The sequence below is a fragment of the Anastrepha ludens genome, chromosome 3 (genome assembly GCF_028408465.1).
Source record: "Anastrepha ludens isolate Willacy chromosome 3, idAnaLude1.1, whole genome shotgun sequence".
NCBI classification, from domain to species: Eukaryota; Metazoa; Arthropoda; class Insecta; order Diptera; family Tephritidae; genus Anastrepha; species Anastrepha ludens.
In genome coordinates this window covers 120340558-120361024 of record NC_071499.1, presented here as the reverse complement: position 1 = coordinate 120361024, position 20467 = coordinate 120340558, and the positions used below count along the sequence as shown (strand labels likewise).

The window sequence follows — 20467 nt, the reverse complement described above, 5'->3', positions numbered from 1 at the left end:
CTGTGCTCCATGGGTCATGTAGGATACTGTCAGATAGTTGGGTGGTTTTTGGTTGAATGGTTTAGTAGCGAGGAAGATTGTCAAAATAACTGTCACATAGTACAGACATAGCTACATTTGCGTGTATGTATGCAACAATACCTCTTGTGGCGAAGAGGTGCCATGCGCAACCTCTTGTGTAGGTGCCTTCTTTTTCCTTCTACAGCGGCGACCACCTCATGGTTCATGGACCACCTTGTACTGCAATTTGTTCAACTTAGCTTTTATTTTTCCATTTTTATTATAGCTCATTCTTCCTCTTAACTGGCTGCAGGGAATTGTGCTGCCTGCTAGCTGTAGCGAAAGCAGTAAACGGAAGCGCAAAAACTGAAGATGTGGAAAAATCAATGTCTCGACATTTGAATTTACGTTTATTTGGAACCATTTTGTGTACACTTGAGTGCTTATTTAAAACTTACAAGAGTGTTTTTCAATGTTGCTGATAACTAAAAAAATAAAAAAATGCTTTTAGTTATGTTCTTAAATGATTGACGGCATCGAATTTTAGCATTCGTGCTCTTATTCATGTTTGTATGTATATATATGTACATATTCTTTTAGCTAACCTGAAGAGTATTAAATATGCAAGATTTCATGTATTGCTTTTTTTCGTACTATTAAATTTTTTTTAATTGAAAATTTTTTCTAACTTTCTCTGTTCTTTTGTATAACTCTTCGTACGCATAATTTTACGCCTCTGCTTTTTTCATGTTCTCTCCACGCTCCACGCAAGAATTTCAATATTTTCTGATTCTATGCCTATACACATACCAAAGTTTGATGTTTAGTACGTGTCTTCTTTGGCAGTGACTATTGTTTTGTTGGAGTAGTTATTGTTAAAATTCGTTGGTTTGACCACCAACCATACTATTTTTGGTATCCATAGCTTGTTTTTTGGTTTGACTTTTTTGTTAATAAGATTTTGAAGCTTCACTGCTCTAACACCCATAGAGCAGCTCATAGTTTTAATTTTGAGTTTTTATTTAATTCTTTCCCTGGTTTTAAACATTAACATTGTTTTAAATATATTGTGCGTTTCAAAATTCAAATTGAAAAAAAAAAAATTAAATAGTAGGCAAAATTATATTTAACACTTTTTACCAGTTGACCTGCAAATTGACAGTGGATTAAGTGCGAAAGTAACCGTCTTACTGTATACCGTTATGACCCTAAATATTATTCAAGTTACTAGCGCTCTTTGTACGCTCTAGCGCTTGACATTATCGATATGTTTATTGATGCCACTTAATGTCGCGTCGCGATTATTATCACAATTTCCTACCAAATGCGGCTCGCAGTTCGGTAAATATTGAAGGGAGTGTTCGATTGGTAACTGTTGTAGGTTGAGTGCCTCTTTATGTGGCATACTAATATTTTATTGGTATTTCTTCCGCCATCAAGAAGGGCTTGAACCTTGTTCGTGTAGTTGCCATTGAATATTTATATATTCTAAGTACTAGGAGTTCCGTTTCGTGCATCCGAACACTCTTCAAAATCGAATAATCACTGCCCTTTCGTCTAATTTGCTCTATATTCTCATCAGTGTACGTTTCTTTTTTGTTTTCCTTATCTTTCGCTTCCCTCGTCCTTATATTATTTTAACATTTACCCCAATTATTTGGCTTACTAAGTCCCGCTTACTTATATGTATATACGTACACACACATTCGTCCAATTTTCCAATCCACCCACTCATGTCAATTAATTGTAATGTAATGACATAGCGTTATCGACTGTCTGATATTTTTGTTTTTATGTATTTGTAGTTACTTTGGTTTTTCTTATTTTTATTTTTGTAATACAGAGTAGTACCCATTGCGCTGACTCAGATTCAATTAACCTAATGCTCATTAATACTTACTATATGCGTTGTGATTCCTACAGGCATTTACAACAACACGACCCATGGGAAGTACGTTAATATAAGAGAAAAACAATATTGACATCGCAAAACTACAAACGTACTTCTCGTAAAGTGTAAACTAGTTAACGAATTTGCTACAAAAATTCAATGAAATAAAATTGAACCGAAAAAAAAACAAAAAAGGGGGGAGTATTTATACGCAACATAAATTTACAAATAAGTACAAGTGAACTTTAGTGAAAACAGTAACAAAAATTACCAAAAGTGTTGTGGGGGAGCGCTGCAGCCAGAACAATAGCAACAAAATCAGAAACATCAAAAATAAAAAAATTCAAATGCCAAAGGGGGTGTTTGCAGCGAATGCGCACTATCAGCTGACCAAAAGGTCATGGTAGTGTGAAGGAAAGTGCGAGCGAGCACGCATCCGACAAAAGAGTGAGAAAGAGAGAGGAAAGAGAGTAAATCGATGCAATGAAAATGCAATTGGTTTTTCTATTGGACGCTGAGTTCTCTCATTCTCTCAAACTCCTCCGCATCATTGCGATTTTTACACTATTCCGTTATCAGACTGACGACTTTTGCGTTGCTGTCCTTGCTGCGTTGCTACATGCGTAAATTTTAGGATTGCTGTCAATACATAGTGAAAAAAGAAATTCATTCACATAATATATGTATGTATGTATAAAGAATTCTAGTTTTGTTCCAATTATGAAAATACGCGTCACGTGTCATGATTTTGACAGGTTGTCAGCTGCAACGATTAAAACGTAAAATTTATTTTCTCTAAAAGAATTTGCCCTATACACCGACACTATGAAAGTATTTCCTACACCCTGGGTTCTTTTTGTTCTATTTTAAAATGAAATATGCAACATTATGTGGATGTGAGTGCAACAGTTTGAGAAAATAAAACGCTATCCTTTGAATATGCTGATAAAAGAAAATGAAAATTTGACAGCTCTGGCACAGGGTGGAATAAATGCGCCATGATTGCGAGAAAAGAAAACACCAATGGTTGTATGGCCAACCGGAGCAAAATTGTTACATTAACTTCGGCTGTTACGTCATAGGGAATTTGTGAAAGATACAGAGAGGCAAATGAAATGAATGAAAATTGTGCAAAGTGAGGTTAGTTCAGACGGCAATGAAGTAACATGAGCAGTAGCTGCTTTGATTTTTTCATATATCACCAATTGAGATTTTTGCTGACTTCTATTGTAAATAAATCCCTGTTACGTCAGCAAATCAGCTATTCCTTCAAAATCGCTGAGAGCCGGTTAACGGTCTTATGGTGGCCACACTTTCTGAAATCTCTCCACCGTGTGTTATTTAATCTAAGTGCAACTTTGAGCAGGTTAATTCTGAGAGATGAATTCAACAATTTTTGTATTACTTTATGGCTGACCATTTCAGAAATTTATTATAATCGTACATTATTATTAGCAAATTTTTCGTTATTTGCCTTTTATGACAATGAAAAACTTCGTCTGGATTTTCCAAAGATTTACTTGGCTATTATTTAACAAAGAAATAGATTGATTTTAAAAATCAGGTTATTTGCTTATTATTTTTTTCGCGGCTCAATTCTCAACGCGTTTATGAAATATTTTATATACACAGTTTTGCGAAAAAAAAAAACAAATACTTAATTGAATGAAAAATGACATAAGAAATAATTTTTATTTATTTATTTATGACATTTGTATTTATAGACAAATTCGACTATTTGACTTTTTCGAACGTGTATAATCTTTATGGCCTATTTACATCGAGCCTTAACTGCAGTTTACGGTGAACTGTAGTTAAATATCGCTTTCAAATGGCGAAATTTTTAATCAATGGTTTTATTAAAGCTCGTAAATTCTATTTTAGAAAGGAGTTAACTGAACTCTACTGGCCAAACAGAAAATTATGTGCTAGAAGTGTTAGTCGTATTAGAAATGTAAAATTTTGTGAATTCAATGCTGATTAGTCAAGGTAACCTAATAATAATAATTTATCCTAGTAGGTGGTCCAATGACCGACACTGCGACCTAAAAGATCTTTTGTGTCAAGCTACCTAATTTAATATGGATGATCCTTCTGATCATCCGCGAAAGTTACCCGACCACTACATCAGGTTCTAGTTTGCCTAGTTGTTCTCTGCCTTTGGAAAGGAGTTGGTTGAAAGCCATGTTCTTCCAACAATTTTTCTGCTATACGTATAAACCTTAGTATATCTGTAATAGGAGCTTTCTTTATTTCTTCCGGATCCAGTTGATCACGGTGGAAAATTTGCATTCTGGTTCTAGCCAGTGCAACGCACTCGCACAATAAGTGCTCCGTTGTTTCATCATCCTCAAAACAGAGTCTACACTCAGTGTCCCTGAGAAGTTGAAGGTAACCTAACCTAATTAACTTAGTCAAATCGACCGTTAAAAACACATTCGATAACGCCGAATTCATATCAGTTTAATTTATAGGAGAAAATAAAGATTTTCAATACAAAATTTGTAAACAATCCACAGACTTTTTAACTTTGGTTTTTAACTTCAGGAACTTCAACCATTTCACCTACCAAACTTTTAATAGTTTCTTTGGGACTCTTTTTTTAGATAACATGTGGACCTACATATTTTCTGCTAAGAGTACGTTTAAATACGTCTTCCTTTCACGTAAAATTCGTTTCACCCTAATGAAAATATCATACTTTCATATGTCGGGGCATATCTTTGTAAAAATCTGAGTATCAAAAAGTTGTACACTCCACCCTGTTATCGTTATGTTTCCTTTTGCATGTCTTTGCTGTGCTTACTTATCATTTAACTTGTTTTTAAATTCATTTCCTTCTAATCCGCTGGGATTTAAACCGCCTACACTTTTAATCGCTGCGAGGACTTAATTGCATACCAAACTTATTTCGCTTGGCGTCAAGCGTTGGGCACCCCTCTAATCTCCGCTTTGCGTTTATATATGTGATTGCATGAACTAAACTGCTTATGTAATGGGCATACTGAAAAGTTTACTACTTTCATTCATATTCGGTATTCATACATACATACCTACGAGTACGCATACCGCACTTGGCCGCAAGGCCAAAAAGGGCGTGGTGGTGTGAGAAGAGACAGAGGATTTTTACGATTATTTCAACTAAGTCAAAGTTAATTGTTTTCCTCAACCTTTGACATAATATATAGTTACAACAAATATAGTTTTCAGTTGACTTATTCAAAGAGATATGGATGGGATTCTCTGGCAAGCCAAGAAAATTAAAAAACAACAAAAACAAATTGAAAACAAAGAACAATATTCCAGTTATTATTAATGCAAATTAGTTTAGTTGCCTTGTAGACGACGGGTTGATATTAAAGAAGGATATAATCTTACTTAAAAATGTGGGTAAATGGGCTTGGTACCCCACACTTTCGAGGAAATATTTGCAGATATCTATGGAACTTCTTTATCAAACTTTACCATTGCTTTTGTTCTTCTTAAGCATGGTTTTGAAAATTTATGGAAATCTGGCATACCCATCACCCATTCCAATAAAAATGAAGATATTTTGACGAAATTTTTTATAAAAGGTATTTTTTGGTATTAGCTGGATGAGTGGTTATGGAATGGGTGAAATCGGTTAACAATCACGATAACGGTATTTTTCAAAAATCAGAAAAACTAAATTAATATTTCATTGACCAGTAATTGAAAAATGCATAAAATTAGAATGGATAAAGATTTCGATGATAGAATATTTGTATATCACAATTTTTGGAGAATAAATAAAAATAAATTAATATAATGGTACTTTTCACTTTTTGAAAACGTCTTGAATGGGGAATGATAGAAGTGTTTTTATATAAAATGTTTAAAAATAAATAATTTAACAATAATAATTTCTTTTTCCGTTGCTAATTTTAAGTAAAAACATAAAAATAGGTAGTGTATAGTGGATGTTTTGGGGATTGAAATATTTTTATACAAACATTTTTGGAAATACATATGTAAATAAAAATTAAAATAACGGTAAAATTGAAAAATTTGTTATTAGTGTTGAGGAAATACATAAAAATGGATTAATTAGGGGACATTTTTAAAGATAAGTATTTTAATATAAAATGTTGGCAAATAAATAAAAATTAATCTAAATTTAATATGTAAAAATTTTTTATATATATTAGTCACTCGTGTTGAGAAAATACATAAAATTAGAAGAGTGAATATTCTTTACAGAAAGAAGAAAATATTTGTATGTAAAAATTTTGGGAAATAAATAAAAAATTATTGCAACGGTAATATTAAAGGTTTATGAAAATTTTTTGGGAAATAAATAAACATATTTGTCACCAATGATGAAAAATTTCGTACAATACAATTTAAATGGTGAATGTAAGATATTGGAAGGATAGAAATATTTGTAGGTACTTTTTTTTTTGAATGGGATAAACTCCTCAAGAGATTTTTTCGTACGCCCGTTCGTCAACTTAATGCATTTATATATATATTGTATATATATGTTTATTTTAATAATAATTTCGACTTAATCCTAACCCCTGCATAACCTAACTTACAAAATTATGTACGACATTTTTTGGTCGTTTCCTTGCAAGCATCGTGTTTGGCTCCACGTAGATCAATGACAAATGGCATTAGCTTCATTGAAAATAAAATTATAGTAACCGCAAAATAAAAAGAAGAGTTAAAAGTAAAAAAAAGCAATTGATAATTAAAAAAAATATAATTAAAAAAAGTTTTAAAAATTAATAAAAAAAAATTATAATTTTAAAAGGTAAAAAAAGTCATAATTCTTAAAATAAAAAAATAACAACAATATAATTTAAAAAGTGAAAAAATATATATATAATTTTAATAATAAAATATATTTAATATATATAATATAAAATTTAAAAAATATAGTTTTAAAAACTAAAAAAAAAACCTAAAAAAAAAATTTTAAAATAAAAAAAACTTTGAAAATTAAAAAATTAAAAAAAAAACATATAATTTTAAAAATTAAAAAAAATAAAAATATTAAAAATTAACAAAAACAAAAAGAAAAAATTAAAATTAAAAAAAAAAACATATGCAAATGTAAATAATATTTTTTTATATATTATTGTATATATACATATGTTTAAAAACTGAAATAAATATCATTTTTAAAATAAAAAAGAAATACAATTTTAAAAATTAAGATATATATATATTATTTTAATAATTAATAATTTAAAAAAAATTATAATATTAAAAATGAACAAGAATGTAAATAAATGTTTTTTATACATTGCTGATTTATATTCAAAAACTAAAAAAATTATAATTTTAATAGTTAAAAAAATTAATATTAAAAAGTAACAAAAACAAAAAAAAAATATTATATTATTATTGTATATTTATATTTAAAAACAAAAAAATTATAATTAAAAAGAAATATATAATTTTGAAAATTAAAAAAAAAAATATTAGTTTAAAAATTAAAAGAAATATTTAATTTTAATAATTAAAAAAACTATAATATTAAAAATTAACAAAAACAAAAAAATTTTAAAAATATATAACCTCAAAGTGAATAAAATTTTTAAAATAAAAAAGAAATACAATTTTAAAAATTAAGATATATATATATTATTTTAAAAATTAATAATTAAAAAAAAATTATAATATTAAAAATGATACTGGTAGCATTGCAAAACGCTATGGAGGTGGACCAAAAAAAACCGCAACAACGCCAGAAATGGTTCGGAAAGTGAAGGCTCCCCTTGAACGAAATCCACGTCGAAGTGGAGGAAAAATAAAAAATATGCCAGTATGGATGCGCTGAAAAAAGCGATTATACGAGAAAATACCTCAAGATCACATTCGTGCAGCATGCAACTCATTTTTTAATCGTTTGAAGGCTATAGTCAAGGCAAAAGGTGGTCATATCGAGCTAAAGTGAATATATGTTAAAATTGTAATCATTTTTGAACAATTTTGTCTTTGAAATCAATAAAAACTAATTTCACACAAAAAAGTTAGCGTTTTGAATAGGTAACACTTCATATCGTTCACCCTGTATATGCATTTTTCTCGTGGGAATCCAGTGGCAATTTTCGAAGAGTTCACGACACGGGTAAAAAACAAAATAAAAAATAGGAGTCTTTTTTTTTTGTCCATCGAATAAATTTAGGGGATAAAATATTTTTCAATCAGAAAATCATCAAGAAAAAATATTTTTCTGAGCATCCTAGGTTATAAGGTGGCGCAAAATTAATCCCCCCTACGGAGGATTTATAATTTTTGGCAAATGGCGCCTTACGTCAATCATATTTGACACTGGATTGCTATTATTTAGTAAAAAAGTTATTCAAAACAAACTTGTGTTATTAATTTTGCGCCACCTTGTACCATGTATGCATGTTCATATTACACAGTGTGTCATATAGAGAATTAAGTTAGGTTAGGTTAGTGCTGGCTGATCTGTACAAAAATCTCACTTAGGCCTCTTGGGTACTTAGTGTTACCAGTGCTCTGTGTATGGAGCCAAATTATTATTTTATGCAATTCGTGATGCACATTTTAGCGAGTTTTAACAAGCCGTTCAGCCTTCTGTCAGCAATATCCTTCAAGGAGAGAGTCAATAGAGAATTAAGTATATTCAAAAAAGTTAGAATGAATAGAAAGTTATTCATTTAAACCCATAAAACTACTTCTTCTTCAGTGGCACAGCAAAGCGAGCTGAGTTGCTGCTGGTTTTCCATATTTTCGTTATTCTTTAAACTCAATTCAAGAGGGTAAGCTATTCACTAATTAAAGTCCCATCACTGCGCTCTTTTGCCGAAATTATTACACATTTTTTTTATTTAAAATTTTTTTTTTTATTTTATTATTCAAATTTTTTTTATTTCATTTATTCCTTTTTTATTTTTTTTTTAATTTTTCTTATTATTTTTTTTTTATATTTGGTTTTTATTTTTATTTTATTTATTTATTTCTTTTATTTTTGTTTTTATTTTTTTATTTAGTTTTTTTTTTGTTTTTATTTTTTTATTTAGTTTTTTTTTTGAGAATTAATTATCGCTTTCCCCGCGGCACTCTAAACACTGCACTTCAATGGCTATTTTTGGTTTGAGTTTCGCGCTTATGGCCAATGAGCGCGTGCATACATACAGTGTTGTAAGTGCAACTAAAACAAAAACCAAAAAGAAGAAAAAAAAAAATCTGGGTCATTAACATTAACGTTGGCTTTCGATTTATTGTAACTAGTTACATATCGATGCGTTGTTTGTGTATACATAAGTAGTATGTCTGACTGCCATTTGTGTAAATACAGTGTAATATGCACACAATTTGGTGTACTAAGTTTTTTCTCAATGCCATTTCTGCGTTTTTTTTTGACTTGATAACTAATTTTCTTTGAATATTCATGAACTAAGTAAGTTTCTTTAAACTTGGCAATATCTGTTGGCGATGTTTTTTTATTTTTTTGTTAAACTTTTGTTTTCTTCGAGTATTTACGTACTTATTGTATTTGCACTGCTTTAGAATTTTGCAACCGATTTCGGTTTCTGTCCTTTTCTCATCCACCCTCATTTCAATTCATACTATTATTATATCATACCACGTACACACACATGCATACATATGTTTGTACCGAGTAATAGCCTAGTATTATTTGCTGCCTGGCATTGTACCGCATTGCAGTCGCACATTTGCATGGATTATGCAATACTTTTTGTGTTCACATCTACTTAAAAGCAACAGCTTTAAATTCGCTTGTCAATTCTATTCATGAAACATCCTGTCGACGTGTCCTTAAATCGTACTTGCACACATATTATATCGGGTGTTTTTTTAGCTGCATGGGAACTACCGATATTACCACAATTATGGGTGTGACAGCTGAGAATGGCAAACTGTGCTAACATTTCTGTTCAGTAAGAAAATACTTTCAAATTGTAGAAATTTAGTTTGAAAAAAAAGTTCTGCTCGCGAATTTTATAGAGCGAAGTGTTGAAGAAGCCGCCGAAATGTCGATTCGTCGTCGTTTTTAATTTGTTCACCAAAAGCAACTCTTCCAAATCGTGGAAATTTACTTTGAAAGAAATGAATCTGTTCGCGAACTGTTGAAGAAGCCGCCAAAATGTCGATTCGTCGTCGTTCTCAATTTGTTGACCTTCGTCTCTCGATTACGTGGAAAATTTTACGTAAGGATCTTGGCTTACGTGCCTATAAAATACAGCTCGTGCAAGAATTGAATTCAAATAACCATCATTTGCGTCGTATTTTTGCTGATCGGGCTCGTTTAGATTTATTATTCAGATTTATTATTTTTTTCAGTAGTCAAAAATTGGACTGATCGAGTGGACCATGTAACTCGTAGCCACGGCGGACATATGCTGGTTGCAATACTAAAAAAGTAAATGTCACAAAATTATCTGCCAGATTCTAATAAAAAAAAAATCATGCCAAAAATATTTTTGTTTCGTATTATCATTCCAAGCTCTCCAGCTCCTAAAAAGGCACCCGATACATACATCTATTTTGTAACTTGTTTACCGTTTCTTTACCCTTTCTCTTGGCTAATGGACATGTTTTGCTCGATACATTTTTTGTGTCATCCACTACCACAACCTCTTCATGCAGTTGGCTAAGAAATAAAGTTTTTTTCTTTTATTGAAAACACCAATACCATCCCATTTTTGGCACTCATTTCTAATGCGAAAAGTGTCCATCAATGTCTTATTCTTCTTCCCGTTTTGGCATAGTAATCGCCTAAGCGATTTTGGTGGAGTTCAACAAAAGGCGCCAGTCGCTTCTTTTTTTTATGTCAACTGACGTCAATTACAATAAAGAAACACTAAGTCTAACCAATTTTATTTTCTCTTGGTATTTTCTACACAGAGGAAGTCTTAATATTCTTTTACACCAACCCTTTGAATTTTTTCATGGTTCGTAGCCGTTCGTACGACATGACCTAGCCAATGAAGTTGCTGGAACTTTACTCGTTGTGCTAAGTCTGCGTTGCTTGAGCTGCCAGTAAATTCTAGTAGGTTGTTGTCAAGGCGAATCTATTAAAGGTGGTATCGGTAAATCAGCTGATTTTTTTTTTTTTCTTTTCGCCATGTTCATGTGGCTGTCAGTCCAGAATGAAACAAGGCGAATTCATTCTTTGTTTTCTACTTTTCCAATAATTTGCTTTGACATCAAACGTACAAAACATTGTTGTGGGTCTAGTGCCACCACCTCTAATGAATGCGCCTTGGTTGTTGTAAAACATAAAACAATTTCCCATAAAATTTTGAGTATTGCTACTGAAGCGGAGCAACAGTGCTTGTCCGTCATTCCAGTAACGTAGAATCGACTGTCGGGGGAACGGGTTTGTGTATGACTACCGTTCGGATTAATGCTTCGAAGCCCATTTTGAGCACGAAACATCAAATAATAAAAAAAACTCTTTTCTAATAGCGGCCGTTCCAGGCTAGCAATAGCAAACTTGTACCGTTCAGAGGCGGTATACAATTCTAGGCTTCTCTATTTCTGCGAATTCATCAAGATGGAGATAAAAAATAGCGTGAAAACTCGGCCTTTGAAGGAATTTTGATTTTCGGTGAATGCCGTAGAAACCCCAGGCGACGTAGAGTTCTTGATATTGAATTCTCCATACGTAGAGCTCATTTGTCCCTATCAGTTGGTACCACATCGCTTAGTTTCAGTGCTGGAATATTTGTATCCTTAAACAAATTTGAATTCGAATCGACTGTTGGTGCTCATTCCCCTTGCGCACTATTTCAAAATTATCACTGTCAACGGTGCAGGTGGTCCTCGACAGAGACTCGCTGAGGCTTCATTTGATGGCAAAAGATATTTCGTGCGCTTGTTCATCTTCAGACCCATTCGCTTTGTTTTTTTTTAACAAACTTTTGGATAGAGGCAAGAACTAACGTCTGCCGTTGTTGAGCTTTTTGATACCAGTATCGTCAGTATAGGTTAAGAACTGTATGCTTTTATAAAATATGGAGCCTGAGCGATTTTCTGCAGCTCGAGCAAACTTTTCCACCATAACAATGGAAATCTCACGAAAGGCAGTTTTTCTGTCTGTATTAAACGGCTCAGAAATGATCTTCCCAATGCTGATGGAGCTATTGGATGTGCACTGATACAATTATTTTTTGTGTTGTCGCTTTAAAATAAGGATTTGTTATATGTGGATTTTTTACGAGGTGTTCTGGACAAGATTAAAGTATGATTAGTTGGTTAGGTTACTCGTTGGTTAAACACTCAATGACCCTAAGGCCCATTGGGATATCTGCATTTGATTTCTATCTACAAAGTTTAAACCGCTTAGATCTTTTGAAGAGGGTAACTAGAACCCCAGGTCTTCAAAGAAATAATCGCAAAGAATTTTGGCACGGCTTCTTTGGAGTGCAGCACATTCACAGAGGAGGTATTGTACCGACTCAATTTCTTCTTCACCTCCACAACTCCTGCAGAAGATATACCCAATCTACTGGCTAGGGTGCCAACTGCACTATTTAGTTAGAACGCCTATGAGGACGCCAATAGTTGATCTGTTGAATCCAAGCAGACATTTTGCCCTTTTAAGATTCAGTTTTGGCCAGCGGGCTTTGGGGACTCTGCAGTTAGTAGTCCGAGACCACCTTATATTGGTTTCAGCGATTGCGCTCAAGTCAATCGCAGTATGGACTTCGTTTAGAGGAATGCTTATGTCCTCTACCACTCGCTGAAGGCCAAGCTCAGAGTCTTTTCTTGTACACTCATCCGCTCTTTCATTTCCCTCCACTCCAGAGTGGCCGAGGACCCAACAAAGTGTGGTGTTGTGATCTGTCCCCGGAAACTACAACACACCTTGTTCTCGCGTTTGATGCTATAACGAAAAGAAAAATTAGATATCTCATCCGTAGGAAAGGCACATGGCTCAGCCCAACCTATCTCCGTCTTAGGTTTATTGAGAGAACTGGGTTCGGATAAACTACTGCGAATAAAGGCCGTGGGGTCTGAGTCCATAACTCATTCTTATTCTCATTCATTCATTCAACTCAAGGAATTGCTTGTGCCTGCACGTCTGAGCATTGCGAGCATTATACAGGAGAAAAAGGATAGCATTTTAAAGTTGTGAATTCTGAATTCTCTTGAACTTACCGTAGAAATACAAATGTTCGAAATGACATCGCATAAAGCAAAGCAAAACTAGAATAAAGCAAAGTAGATACCAAAACTAATTTACCGCGATTCATTCAAACGAGAGATTGTAGCAAACGCGATTCAGCTTGACGTTCTGTGCGATTCCCCTCATTGATACGCAAAAAAATAAAAGAAAAAAAGATAAACTTACCCATACATACACACCATTCTCGATAATTTTAGTGTGACTTATGTCTGCTATTCTTTTTTCTGCATCAAAATCGTCCATCTTCCATGATTATTAGCACAACTGCCTTTTTTGTGGTCTTTAGCCGCCATGCCTTCGACGACTTATACACGTCGGTTGATGATCGCACAATGTTGATTTGTTTTCGCTTTTGCTTCCCTCGTTCATTATCTGAATTCGCATGTTCTGGGGATACCGTCATATCTTTTGTCATTCTGCCACTATTGGCCACATTCTCAAAAAAGGGGAGATTCAAAAATTCGCACAGAGTAAAAAATTTACAACAGGCAAAACTTATTTCAACAAAAAACAGTCATGGCTGGAAAACAATGACCGTTGCATGCAACGTACATACATATGTATGTATATATTATAAGTGTATGTATAGGCGAAGAAGCATATATAAAATGACTATTTTTTATATCTCTCTTGATTTTGCTTCTTTTTTAACATTCATTGTACGCGGCATTGGCGTCGCTATTGAGAGATTGACCGGTTTCTGGTGTTTTACAACCTTTTTTTTATTTTTTCTACTAAACTTTGCTGTGTTAATATTTTCTTAACATTCGTTATGCGTGTGAGTCATTTAAGCTATCGTTTAGTTATTGAAAGCGCGCTAAGAAGCGTTGTCTTCACTCTCAGTAGGGTAATAATAGCAGATTTACATTGCTCACGAAAATATTTCATGCTTGGGATTCGCCTTCATCAGACACGGGGTGGGAACCAGTGTATTTCAAATAGAATTTTGGGTCTAATAAATATCGAAAATTCTAGACGCTTAAAATAATTTTTATAACCAAATCTCAAATATAATACTATTATACAATATATAAATAGAAATAAAAAAATTAATAAATTGAAATAAAATATGAAAAAAAATTGTAATAAAAAATAAAAAAATAAATAAATGAAATATATTTAAAAAATTTAAATAAAACAAAAATTTATAACTATTATTATTTGTATATAATCATTATAATTTTAATATTTTTTTTGCACAATAATATTAGTTGATAATATTTTATTTTGACGCTCAACGGTAATGCTTATTTTTATACTATGAAAATTAAAAAAAAATAAATGAAAAAAAAATAAAAATTTTAATAAAAAATGAAAAAAAAAAAAAATAAATTGAAATAAAAAATGAAGAAAAAAAAAATTAAATAAAAATCAAAAAATAAAAAATAAATAAAAATAACATATATGGAAAAAATTGAAATAAAAAATAAAAGTTTAATCATTTGTCATAATCATTATTACTATTATTTGTATATAATCATTGTAATTTTATTATATTTTTTTTTTTTTGCACTATAATATTAGTTGATTATGTTTTTTTATTTTGACGTTCAACGGTCATGCTTATTTTTATACTATTTTTTTAATTATTACTTTATAATCTTTTTTAAGCCGCTAGCAAAATAAAACAAAAAAACAAATAAATAATTGGTCCTTCCACCCTTTTTGGGTGTTTGGCCGAGCTCCTCCTCCAATTTGTGACGTGCGTCGTGTTATTGTTCCACAAATGGTGGGACCTACAATTTTGAGCCAACTGCGAAAGGCAGATACTTTTTAATAGGAGCTTTTGCATGGCAGAAATTCACTCGAAGGTTTGCCATAGCCTGTTGGGGGGGCGACCGCTATTAGAAAAAACTTGTTTTTATTTTGGTGTTTCACGGAGACCCGAACCAATATTCTCTCTGAACTTCGAATTTTAGGCGGCCGCCAAAATAGTTGTGAAAAAATAAAATGCTCAGGAAAGAAATATTGAGTAACAAGTAACGATATAGGATTACTCTATTATCTTAATTTGTTTCTGAGAATATTGGCTACAAATTTTTATTCTATTTTTATACTCAACGTTTATTAGTAATAAAATATAATTTTAACAAAGTTTTTTGTTTTCTTTTCCATTTTTTTTTGTTTTTTTTTCTTTTCAAATTTTTTTTTTTTGTTTTTCCATTTTTCCAATTTGTTTTTTGTTTTGTCTCTTACTTTTCTATTTATTTATTTTTACTCTATTTTTATACTCAAGGTTTAAGAGTAATAAAGTATAATTTTAACAAAGTTTTTCCCAAAGTTTTTTGTTTTCTTTTCCATTTTTTTTTGTTTTTTCAATTTGTTTTTTCTTTTGTTTCTTTTCTTTTCTATTTATTTTTTTATTCTATTTTTATACTCAACGTTTAACAAAGTTTTTCCCAAAGTTTTTTGTTTTGTTTTTGTTTTTCTTTTCCAATTTGTTTTTTGTTTTTTTCTTTTTTTTACAATTTGTTTTTTGTTTTGTTTCTTTTCTTTTCCAATTTTTGGGGGTTTTTTCTCTTCTAATTGTTTTTTTCTTTTCCAAATGTTTTTTTTCTTCTCGATTTTTTTTTCTTTTCCAATTTTTTCCTTTTCCCCTTTTTTTTTTAATTTTTTTCTTTTCCAATTTTTTTTGTTTTTAATTTTTTTCTTTTCCATTTTTTTTTCTAATTTGTTTTTCTTCTCCATTTTTTTAAATTTATTTTCTTCTCCAATTTTTTTTGTTTTGTTTTCTTTTTCGTTTTTTGTTTTGTTTTCCACTTTTTTTCTTTTCTAATTTTGTTTTCTTTTTCTTTTCCATTTTTGTTTTTTTTTTGTTTTTGAGTTATTTCTTTTCCAATTTTTTTTTTCAATTTTGTTTTCTTTTCTAATATTTTTTTCTCTTTTCTAATTTTTTTCTTTTCCATTTTTTTTTTTCATTTCCAATTTCTTTGTGTGAAACTTCCATTAACATCCTTATTCTGTATATCGAGCTATTTCCCAAAGGGGAACCCGAGTGAGTACAATGGACTTAATGTCGTCTGGCTGCTGTACTTGCTAGTTTGTCCCGAAACAAAATTCCATACGTATGTTGGTACAATTTTTTTGTGTGCAGAATATTAAATGTCTGGCATATATTAATTAACAAAAAATATATTTATTTATGCATAAGAATCCCACTATTCTTATGTTTGCGACTACTATATTCTTTTCCTCTACAATTCGCCTTAATAAGTACATACATAAATACATATGTACCAAGTAAACACCCTAACCCTAGCATATTTTCCTAGCTATATTTTGCGCATCTTATCTACAATTAACACTTTGCGTAAAAAAATGTTTCTATGAAGCCAATATTGTTTTTTTACTGCTTATCAGTAAAAGAAAGTTTGTTTATTTTTCCGTGCAAATTTGCATTATTATTTTTAAATAATTAGTTGAGCTATTTTATATGGTCAGCAAAAACTCTCTCTCGCTTCGAAGGTACCTCTAATTACTATTAAATCTACAAGCACTGATAAAATATTTATTATTTTTATAATGATAACTACAGTAAATAAAATAGCTCATGTGTGCGATATTATCGTAATTAAGCTTTCAACAGTGTGAATTCATGACACATCAGCAACGGCGTGCTTCCAGGGAATGTACCCATTTTGCCAAATGAATCCAGGGAATGTACCCAAATGAGCCAAATTACCAAAAAAAGCACCAACTCGTGAAAAAAGGCAACACTAATTATTGAGAGTTGACTCATCACATTATACAAATTTTTTGTTACCTTGCCCTTATTTTGATTTGAGTCTCATTTTTTTGTCTTATACTTTTCCTAACTGCCTACGAAAAGAGCGTAAAAAATAAATTTTGCTATTAATGAACCGAACAAAAATCCTTGATTATTTCTTACTGTTTTTTATATTTATTTTGTTTTGTTAATTTATTTAAATTTTATTAATTTTATTTTATTTTGTTAATTTAATTTAATTGAATTGTTTTTTATTTCATATTTTATTATTTAATTCTGGGTTTATTGTATTTAATTTAATTTATTTTTCATTCCTTTAAATTTTTTTACGGATTTTATTTTATTATATTTTATTCCACCGTATTTTATTGTATGTATAAAATATTGCAAGGCGTCATTGCTTTTGCATTGGCAGTCGTCGTCGTTATATTTAATTGCATCTGCAACACCTGCAGCATACCTATATTCATAAGTCACCATTCATATTGTTCTCCCCTTCTGTGGTTATTCGATATGTTGTTGTTTTCAGAAAGTTAACAGGGTGCAAACTCAGCTTGGAAGCTACTGCAATACCTCAAATGCAATTTCCTCTATTTTTGCACATGGGATACATGCACATGCATGAATGTGCAAATGCATACATTCCTACATACAAGTATGTATGTATGTAGGTATAATAATCAATGACACCTGTGCAATAATTGAGTCGGTCGCTGTGGCTACCAGTTGTGCTCATGCACAAACCCCTTTTTGCTTTTGTTATTCTTATCAGTATTATTGTTTTTATTACATATACATACAAAATGTACACAAACACAGCTAGTTTGATGATATTTGTTTGATGATGAGCCAATGTTTGAATAGTTTTGATTTTCATATCTTACAATATTATTATGCAATGCGACGTCAATTAGTGAGTAATATCAATACCTTGCCTGCATTGTTTGCCAATACAATACAATGGGTTCCATGTATATACAACAACACTTTGCGTTTACAAACATATTACCGAGAATATGTGATAAATTAGTGGGCTTATGTTAGATTAGATTAACGGCGAAAAATGGCAAAAAACAAAAGGAATTCAAAAAGGAAGGTAAAGATGAAGGTGAAATATTTAAATGTACATACTTTGTATTGAATGGTTTGAATTTGAAACTAAAACTCATGCGTAGTTCTGGGTTTAATCCAAATTGATAATTTTTATCGATCAACGAATTTAAAGAATTACCCATCGCTTATTTATAGTTGCATATTAGCGAAAGTTGATTCGAAGTATTGGAAAAGTAAAATTACAAAAGTAAAACATTGTCAACGGTTTTGCCCGTAGAGGCGGCTGGTGTTCCCCTGTTTTCATGAACCGCGATTTTTTTCTGATTAGAAAAGTATTCTTTGATATGGCGAAAGTATAAAAGTCTTTGCCATACAACGCTGCAGTCACTCAGAGTAACTTAATGTATCTTTGAGATAGTACTGAAACTGCTGCTCTCTTTTATGATAATTTTATTTCCTTATAAAACTTTTAAGTGCTTTTATTATTGTTACGTGGGGATCAACCACTGCGACCTCTCTCTCTCTCACTCTTAGCTTTACAGTCTGTAGTGGACCATAGCTTCATCAACAATCCTCCTCCAATTCAGTCTCTCTCTGACACTGCGACCTGAAAGATCTTAATTTTTTTTAGTTTTATTTATCTGAAATTTTTATTTATTATTTTTTGAACTTTTACTATTTTTTTATGAAAGTATAGTTTATTGTCCAACAAAAACTATATACAGTGCAACCTCGCTTGGACGGACACTCGCCGTCAGTCAGCTTTTGTCCGGCAAAGAAAGGTGTTCACTCGAAAGGGGGTGACTTCTTCCGATATATACGATTTAATAGTATAGGAAAAAATGTTCGCTCAAAGGAGGTGTTCGGCTAATAGAGGTGTCTGTTAGGAGAGGTTATACTGTAAAAGCAATTTTAAAGTTATATACAAAAAAAAAAAATTCGACCCAATTCCACAGTTTTTAATTAGAGGTTCTAGAAAAATTTTTGGTATGTAGTTTCGTAGTTTACTACATTTTAGTATAATAAAGTGCAAGTTTGAAATTGCTGAAAAATCCCGAGTACGACGTTTTTTTCTATAAGGGGAATATCGATACATTGTCTCAGGTAGTTTGGTAGAGAAAATTGGCGTAATCGGCTAATAACCACGCACACCTCGGTATAACGGTAACTAAAAAAAGAGAAAAAAAACTTTATATCTATGTGATCAACAAAGCAAAACTACCCAGATATAGTATAAATGATAAACCAAAACAAAAAAAAAATCGCCCGCTTTTGGGTAAATGCTCAATGACTCAAAAAAACTCGCCCAAACTTGGTATACGTCATGCTCGTCACCTTATTTAGGTCTGATATGGTTGGTTGGTTAGTTGTTTGAAGTGGTGATTCATCCAGAATCCAGCTAGCGCTTTCGCACCATTTTGTTGCCACATTCTCGTTACCAACTTGTTTAACGGTTAGTTAAAGTATGACTAGACTGCGGTTTATGAATCTTATTAGATTTTTGGCATCTAAGCCAGACAGTTGTTCGAGACTCTTGAACAGTGGTTTGCCCAGGGTTAATATTCTTTCCTTTCATAGGGCAGGGCATTCACAGAGAATCTGACATACATAAATATGATTGCGATCATATAAAAATCACGCGCTCTCTTTATATAATATGTTAAGGATAAATTTCTGTCCGTTCATTTGTTTGGATGATTCCAAAATTTAACAATTAAAATTATAACAATAAAATTATTTTATTAATTATAAAAAGTAGTTCGGTTCAGACCGAATTTTGCGCTTCCTTACTTCTTCTTCCAGTCTTTGTTAAGTTGTAATATCTTGTCTTCAAGTGAAATTTAGTGCATGTCAAAGATCATTTAAGTAGTAGCGTGCTTCTTTATACATATAGTACATGCATACATACGTGAGCACACACGTAAGTAAAATACAACCCTCGGCAATATTGTTGGTTTTCAAAAAGAAAGTACTTATCGCCAACTGAACCTCAGGCACAAAGTCAAATTAATTAATTTTTGCACTCCAAACAAAGAGAAAGATCGTTAAACAAGAGGAAAAGAGTACAAAAATCAACAGTCATTGTCAGACAATCAGTCATTCTTTTGCATACAGCCAACCAACAATGCATATGCCCAGCTGATATTTCCATTCTATGCATGTTTTAATTTTCCGCCGCGAGTTGTCAAATTGCAGATAAAGTGATGGTGTATAAATGTGGAAATACTCACGCGCGATAGATCACTTCACACGCTGTTTAGACTTTATTACTTTAATTATTCTACTCGTACTCCATGCGCTGGGCTTTGATGAGTCACCGCGTCACCCACAAGCTTCTTACAAAACCGAAGACATTGCCGATAATTACATATACGTAATTTTTTGTTGTTTCTATTTATATTTTTGTACAAAGTTTAAGAGATATTCTTTGATTAAATATAATATTAATTGAAGGCGAGTTGTCAACAACGGTGTCTGGGAAATGTGAAAATAACAAAATAAAAAAATATGAAAATATATGCAACCCAATAAATATGTTTTAGCGAATTTCGTTTATTTATGCAATTACTTTTGCGCTTTCGTTACTAGAAGACATTAACAAAAACAATTTTTGCACTTGTATGGATAAATACATCAA

At 31.6% G+C, this 20467-nt stretch overlaps 1 protein-coding gene across 3 annotated transcripts in view; it reads left to right on the top strand.

Annotated features, from left to right (window-relative positions):
* LOC128858919 (dynamin) overlaps positions 1 to 20467 on the top strand; it is a 66540-nt gene that overhangs the window by 1665 nt on the left and 44408 nt on the right. The window lies entirely within an intron of this gene.